Source organism: Lycium barbarum, chromosome 11 (assembly GCF_019175385.1).
Source record: "Lycium barbarum isolate Lr01 chromosome 11, ASM1917538v2, whole genome shotgun sequence".
Lineage (NCBI taxonomy): Eukaryota > Viridiplantae > Streptophyta > Magnoliopsida > Solanales > Solanaceae > Lycium > Lycium barbarum.
Window position 1 is genome coordinate 115929977 of NC_083347.1, and position 8547 is coordinate 115938523.

General features: G+C 35.5%; 1 pseudogene; it reads left to right on the plus strand.

Moving 5' to 3' along the window:
• Positions 1 to 957: 957 nt before the first annotated feature.
• LOC132619240 (probable metal-nicotianamine transporter YSL7) lies at positions 958 to 4261 on the plus strand (annotated as a pseudogene).
• Positions 4262 to 8547: the final 4286 nt, after the last annotated feature.

Here is an 8547-nt window from a genome sequence, read left to right on the forward strand (position 1 = left end):
TTTTTTTTTTTTTTGCAAGTTGAGGTTGTGATTGTACTTGCATTTTACTTGAAAAAAAATTAAAGTTCTGTGAGTGAAAGAAATTTTTTTTGCCAAAAGACTGGCCCAAACCAGTTTTTAGAACTTGAAATTTTTTTCAAAAACTAATCAAACTCCATGAACAAATAATGTTTTCAATTTTCTTTTCCCCCCAAAAAAAAAAGAAAACTTTGTCCAAATGGGAGCTAACTCATTTGGTACAAAATATATTTCTTCCGTCTCAATTTATGTGATACTTTTTGTTTTTCGCGAGTCAATTTGACTAAAGTGTGAAGCTAAATTAGATTAGATTAACTCATTATTTTCAGATTAAAATTTATATAGTTGAAAATTACATGAAAAATATTATAAGTTGCAACTTTTCTCATATCAATATGGTGAAAAAATACACCTTAAAATGTTGGTCAAATTTCATACAATTTGAATCTCGAAAAGCAAAAAATATCACATAAATTGAGAGATTATAATTTAATGCAAACTACTATAGCATAACCACAGATCGAACTTAATAAATTACTATACATAGAGTTCCAAGTAGAGAGCAGTGGGTATTATTAATTCTACATCCACCACTTCACCTATATCATTTCCTTTAAACAAATAAAATAAATCTTGAAGTGTATAGGAGTGACGCTGCAAATTGGCGCACTCTCCATTTTTTCCTTGATAAATATGATGTTCAGGCCAGTTTGCATGCAAATGAACTATTTCACAAGGTATTTGTCACCTCCTATCAACACAAACACTAATTTTGTTCTCCAAACATTTTACAGATGAAAAGAAATCACCGAACATTCTTTTAAAATTCGTGCACTCTCCCTTCGCCAAGGCATTATTAATGTGATAAAAAGCATCTAAAAATTAAATATCTCGTATTTTATTTATTTACATTTATTTTACTTTTGATGAGCAGGAGGTTTTGGAAGCTATCATTTTGGTATGAGCGAAGTTGTTGCTAAGCAGTCAACTGAAGCTAATGCTGCAGATAATGTTAAGAACTTCTTTGGGATGGATGATGGGTTTTCTCTTTGTTGTTAGCTTTCTTGGACTTCTCTCAGTTGTTCCCCTTCGTAAGGTAAACTCTTCACTCAGCATTACATCTGTAATGTATATGTATAACACATTTTCTAGCCAAGGCGAGCTAGAGTTTTGGTTACGTGTTCAACAGAACCAATACTTTTGGCTAAAACTCTGTATTTGTGTTAAGAGGTCAACTTAATATGTATAAATAATCTATTCAAAACTCAGTAGGCTGCACTTTTTATAATTTTGAACCCATAAACTTAAAATTCTAAATCAGCGACGGCACTTCTATAGGCCTCAAGTAGTTTTGGAATGAATTGCTCACTATTTATCAGAGTAAGGTCTCGTTTTCCCACTTAAAGTGATTAAGTGATGCGATTCGAGGGATTATTGCTTCATAGAAATGTGTGCATCAAACAATGACATAAAAGTGATCCGAATGGTCATTTCTTTGTATCTCACTTTTGAGGAGATGGATTAATATCGACATTATTATATATTGGATGTTAATATTAGTTATATTAATTGCAATTTAATTATTGAAGTACAAAAATTCGTGTATGAGTGGTATGTTTAGTTCTCTGTAAATTGTGGGCTTCACTTGTGGCTTTTCTCTTCAAGCCCCATGGACCTTGTTGTTTTATTGCGCTTTTCACTTTTAAAGCACTGCGAACTGTTCTTATTTTGTTTGGATCAGTTGCATTTTTGAGATTGTGTAAATATGTTTCAGATTATGATCATAGACTTCAAACTTACTTATCCGAGTGGCACTGCAACTGCTCACCTGATCAACAGTTTCCATACTCCACAAGGAGCTAAGCTAGCCAAGTGAGTCTCTAATTTCGTATGAATTTTACTAAATAATCTATAGTCTTATAGATTATAGTACTTACAGTACTAATTGCTCTGTGCAGGAAACTAGTAAAAGCTTTGGGAAAGTTCTTCACCTTCAGCTTCTTGTGGGGTTTCTTCCAGTGGTTTTTCACAGGTGGTGATGGCTGTGGATTCGTGAATTTTCCCACGTTCGGTCTCAAAGCCTACGAGAACAAGTATGTTTGACTTTCAAGTAATATCAACTTTTTGCTCACATCAATTGACCTGAATTCATGATAAGCTTACTTGACATGAATTCATGATAAGCTTACTTGTGTACAATAGAACAACTGGAAAAGACTGAATAAGCGTTTGGAATCATTAGCATATAAGTAAAGTTTTCAATTCGTTTTCAATAACTTACAAAACGCTGTTGTACAAAATGCTGTTGTCCTAAGTTTAATTAACCTTTTGGACTCTAATGAACAAATATCTGATGTTTTTGCATGTAAATCCGAAACAAGGCTATTTTGCTATGTTGCTCCGACTCCAAAAATATTATCGCACCCGTGTCGGATCGTCTAAAAATGCACTACTTTTGGAGGATCTGATATGCACCCAGTGACATTTTTGGAAGAGTCCGAGCAACATAGATGTTTTGTGTTCATTCATTAACTTGGAAGCATATTTCTTGTTATATCTGTCTCTCCATGTGTCCTCCCAACTTGTGCTTGTTCTACACAAGATAATTAACTTTCTTCCCATATATCATTATAATGTTTTGACTTATTTCTCTTATCAACCAGGTTTTATTTTGACTTCTCGGCGACATATGTTGGTGTTGGGATGATATGTCCTTATCTAATCAACATATCATTGCTAGTCGGAGCGATCCTTTCGTGGGGTATAATGTGGCCTTTTATTCAAGACAGAAAAGGTCATGGGTACCCTGCTGATCAAAGTCCTAGCAACCTTCACGGTATACAGGGTTACAGGGTATGTAATCAAAATGACACGTAGTTTTTAATTAGCTCTTAAAATTCAAAATGATGTTAATGGCTTTTCTATAATGTTCTTCTATTTCAGGTCTTTATAGCAATTGCCATGATCCTTGGTGATGGTCTATACAACTTCATCAAAGTACTTGGACGAACGTTATATGGTATATATTGTCAATTCCGCGAGAAAAGAGCAGGGTCTGTCCTTCCTGTTGGTGTCCATGCATCCCCTACATAGGCACCTCTATCTTATGATGATCGGATACGAACCGAGCTTTTCCTCAAGGATCAAATCCCTACATGGGTTGCGATAGCCGGTTACATTGGAATTGCCATCCTCTCCACTATAACGCTTCCACACATTTTCCATCAACTTAGGTGGTACTACATCATCGTGATAAACATTTTTGCACCGGTACTAGCCTTCTGCAACGCTTACGGATGTGGTCTCACCGACTGGTCGTTGGCATCCACATACGGAAAGCTAGCCATCTTCACGATTGGGGCATAGGCGGGTTCCGCTTACGGTGGGGTTCTAGCGGGATTAGCTGCTTGTGGTGTCATGATGAACATAGTCTCCACTGTGTCTGACCTAATGCAGGACTTCAAAACCGGTTACATGACTTTAGCTTCTCCAAGGTTCATGTTCATAAGCCAAATAATCGGAACAGCGATGGGATGTACCATTTCTCCTTGTGTATTTTGGCTCTTCTACAAGGCCTTCCATGACTTAGGTGTTCCCGGTTCAGAGTATCCGGCCCCTTATGCGCTCGTCTATCGTAACATGTCTATCTTGGGAGTCGAAGGATTCTCAGCTCTACCGAAGAATTGTCTCACCCTTTGCTACGTATTCTTCCTCGGAGCTATTGCTATCAACGCGGTAAGGGACGCTGTAGGAAAGAACAAGGCGAAGTATATTCCTCTTCCGATGGCAATGGCTATACCGTTCTATCTTGGATCGTATTTCACGATTGATATGTGTCTCGGGAGCCTGATATTGTTCATGGACAAAGATAAACAAGGCCAAGGCCGATGCATTTGGACCAGCCGTAGCGTCTGGACTAATTTGTGGTGATGGGATCTGGACCTTGCCTAGTTCGATACTAGCTTTGTCAGGTGTGAATCCGCCGATTTGCATGAAGTTTCTATCAAGGAAGGATAATATCAGGGTAGAAAGTTTCATAAATTCTTGAATTTGTATACGGGTAGGTTTTATCGGGTTACATTGTTCTGTTTCCTCTGTATGTCGCCTTTTCTAGGAAGATTGTTCGATGTCCATATTGATATGAACTGCCATAAAGATAGAAGTTTTACTTAGAGAATATGTTGATCTTCATATCAGGTTGTAAATGTGATATATCTTAAGCACTACTACAAGTTAATTCTGATTAAGTGGTCATTTTAGCTATAAATTAAAGCTGTAAATGTGATATATCCTGTATTAGTGCCTTTACCCGTCTATGGGCCGGTTTGCTATATTTACCCGCATCTTTGAATTAACCCATGATTGGTAATGGGTAATGTGAAACTTAGTTTGTGGGGAGATGATTTGGGGTACGAACAAACTTCCACATTGGTAGCTGAAAGAAAAGGAAACTATATACTAGGTATAGTGATACTCTTACGAGGTATAGTGATACTCTTAATGCTGTGAGACTTTTCAGGAGAAACCGTGAGGCCTTAGCTCAAAACGGACAATTGCTCACATTAGCTCATTCAGCTTTGCATTTGAAGACGGGGGAACATACCAACTTTTGTTTCAGACTTGAGCCAAAAGTTTTCGACTTTAAGCTCAAAACTCAAGGTAGACATGCAATCAGTTTAAGTTTCTATACCAATCATGGCATCAAATAGAACTAGTACATGCAATACTTACAAAACTGTCTAGAAATTGAATAATTAATTAGAACTCAATGTTAACAGTTACATGGGAGTAAACTAAGCCAACCTGAGAAAGGAATAAGGATATTATTTTTGACAGCCTTGGATGCTGGAAAATGCATCTACTCCATAAACACATTGGTGCCATGCCACGAAAAATTTCATATTTAGCCACAATGAATTTATTTGAGAATATAATTAAATAAATAAAAGTGCGTTCTCTCTTATCGTTTATTCTTTTAAATGAGATGGTCACACATACACATTTGACACCTTTGCATTCAGCCTTGCTGGGGACCCAACACGGGGCCATGCAGCAGTTCTTGAACTCACTGCTGCATCAGCCCACATTTCTCTTCACTTGTTTTTTTTTTTTTTTAATTATTACATAAGGGTAGGGGAAGGGGAAACGGGAAACGGGAGAGGGGATTACAAGGTGGGGAATCGAACCCTCACTAACAAGGTGAAAGTTCAGATAGCCAACCAACTGAGCTACTAAGATTCCCCTTCACTTGTGTACGATATGTGAACTACTTAGAAAATACAAATGATCGGTATGCCAAATTTTCGACGCTAGACAATTCTTTTTATGTTTTGTTTCGTTTAATTGTCTTTTGTTTATTAAAATATGGGTAGTGAAATTATGCTTGATGGATTTTAATTATTTCTCTCATTTGTGTTCTCTAAGCCGGAAACTCAGCATCCTGGTCATTTGTATTTTATGAGTGATTTTGTCATAGTTCAATTACTTTAATAGGACAAAAGATAACTTTGTGACTTATTATTATAGATGGTAAAGTTCATACCTTAATGTAATAAAAAATAAGATAAAAGTTCAGTGGTAACACGTGAAGTTAATCCTTGCATTCTAGCATGTGTTCGTTATCTTTCCCTTTGTATCTTCTTAATAATGGCTAAAAATGTAAGTTGTGTACACAAATTTGTGTTAGGTTCAAATCTTTTATATGCTGCTCCAAATAGAATTATTAGATGTTTCTTTTGTCCCCTTCATGGTCACAGCCCGTGATTTTCTTTCCTTCTGTTCATTTTAAGATTGTAAACAGAACTAGTCAGGAAATTATTTTTCGGAAAAGTTCCAAATTGCCCTTCAATCTGTTATCTTTTGGTAAATGTCCTCGACTTCTAAAAATTGGACTTCTATCCATATTGACCCTCATCCTTGTCTAATTAGATTAAGTCGTGTTGTTGAAGGGTAATTTTGACCATTTTTCTGAAATTTTAATCCTCCTCTTTTAGCTTAATTCGAATATTCCATAGCTCAGATATGAAATTTCTTCACAAAGCGGAAAGATAGAGAATATCACAAGTCTGAATACACCAAAACCCAGTAGTACCGTCAAGAAGCATCTAAGAATATTTGAGTGTAATTGTGAGGCTCAGTGTGAAGCAAGAAAATCGACAATAAGGGAAAAGAACTGATGATTGCCACCACAATGAAGAGCATTTGACTCACCTTAGCAAAAACACAATGCCTGCTGCAATACTAGTAGTAGGATCTGTACAAACAAAAACGACAATGAGGATGAGCCTAAAGCCTAGCAATACTAGTAGTAGTAAGATCATTAACCCGCCTGGCCGTCAATTCACGTGGAGCAAGTCTCCAAAAATACGGTGCATGCCATGTGTGGGATATAATGTATAATTTGAGTGCAATAATATGTACAAGTGAATGATAGCAGATATACATGTTCAGCTCAAATACAACATCAAAGTGACACCTATGCATTGCAACATATCGTCCATAAGGTGCAATCTTACCTGCATCGAACTATGTGTTTCAATAATCCATTCATAGTCAACCTCATCCATCAACAACCCAACCGAGTGTTACACTATCCACCATTGTGCTGACTAGGGGTGTACATGGACTGGGTTGGTTCGAATATTTTAAACACCAAACCAAATCAATTGCGTCGGGTTTTAAAATTTATACACTAAACCAAACCAATATAATTCGGGTTTTCTCGGGTTTTTTTCTTTCCCGAATAGTCTTGATACAAAACATATACACTTTTACTTCAAATATTTCTTTAGTCCTAGTAAGATACAACTATATAATTAAGGTGTTTCTTAAGAAAATAACACAAAATGTGAGAAGAGTGATGACATTGTATTAAAATATTCAACAAAAGATAATAAACTCAGTTAAAATAAATACTGCTAATTAATAAGCCATAAGGAAATGATCACAATCTAAAAATACTAAGTCATGCTAAAATAAGTACGGCTAATAAGTATTAGTTACATGACAAAGAAAAAAAACTTAAGTTATGTATTTTTACTCTCTAAACCAATTATGCAAAACTAAAGAATAGATATTCAACATTATTGTCACTCTTAGTGGTAAATTAAATTTCTTTTGTTAGCATTAGTGTTGAGTTGGTTTTGGTTTGGACTTTGATTGAGTTACCAACATTCATAGGATATAAAACTTATTGACATTCAAAATTCTAAGTTCAAGCTTGAATAATATGATAATAGATAAAAAAAACTACGATTTTTTTTAAGAAATATTTATTAATTACATTACAAATAAATATTTTTATGTATAAAATATTTTAAAAATTGAATACATGTAATGTCGGGTTGGTTTGGTTCCGTTTGACTTTTTTTTTAGCTAAAACCAAACCAAACCAATTATGGTCGGGTTTTTTTTTTCAACACCAAACCAAGTCGAACCAAATCACTAGTCGAGTTTTTTTTTTCCGGTTTGACTCGGTTTATCGGTTTGGTGCGGTTCGTTGGTTTACTTTGTACACCCCTAGTGCTGGCTACTTGGACTGTGGGTGAATTAGGTACCGAGTGCCCACAGGCAGAGGCGAATCCAGGATTTCATGAGGATGGGTTCACCATTGCTTTAAGATAAGATATAAATTTTTATGGGGATATCGACTTCCTGAGCAAAAGATAATTAATTACATTGGTTTCTAAGTTTATTGATTGTCATGACTCATGAGTTCATCATTGTAGTGCAGCCATGGAGTGTTTTTTTTTTACTTAGTGGGACTTGGTATAATTAGAAATAAAGGAAAGAAAAGTATATGATGCAATATGAAGTAAAAATACTTTTTTACTTGAGTAATAATATAAAAAGGAAGGTAAAAAGGTAGCTTTAGAAAATAATAGCAAAAATTAACCTTGAGAATACAAATATAACCTTTGACCAATGCTCCACTCAGCCTATTATGACCATTGTTAGTAACCTGTATTAAAAAATATACTTAAACAGAAACAAAAGCAAATTTCAGAAACGAAAATCAGAAGAACAGTATCTGAAAATATGTGTAGGAATTAAATCGAGTCCACTGAATGCACAGTGTGTCCTTAAGGAAATTATTCCCCTCAATGTACCCGAGGTTATGGAATATATCCTCCCAGGATAGAACGATTTACTCACCGTAGTAGCGGTACTGCAAACTTTGGTGACAGCGAACCACTCGAAGGCTGTAAAATCACACAGAATTTTTATGAAGTGCAAAAGAAGAAGATAGAAGAATTCAGAATTTTTCATTAGGAAAATCTGAAGGGATGACTAGATATTTATAACCAACAACAGGTGTCTGTTAACGAAATAGGTGTGTCTTTTCTGAAAAGGCATGTGCCTTTTCGACAAAAAAAAATATTTTTCCGAAAAAGGCAAAGGAAATAAAACTTTCATTTCCCATTCACACCAAATACCTAACAATCCCCCACATGAATGGGGAATGGCTCTATGATATAAAAATGCACGGACAAGTGTGTGATTTACAAATAAAGATTAATTGCATCTGGA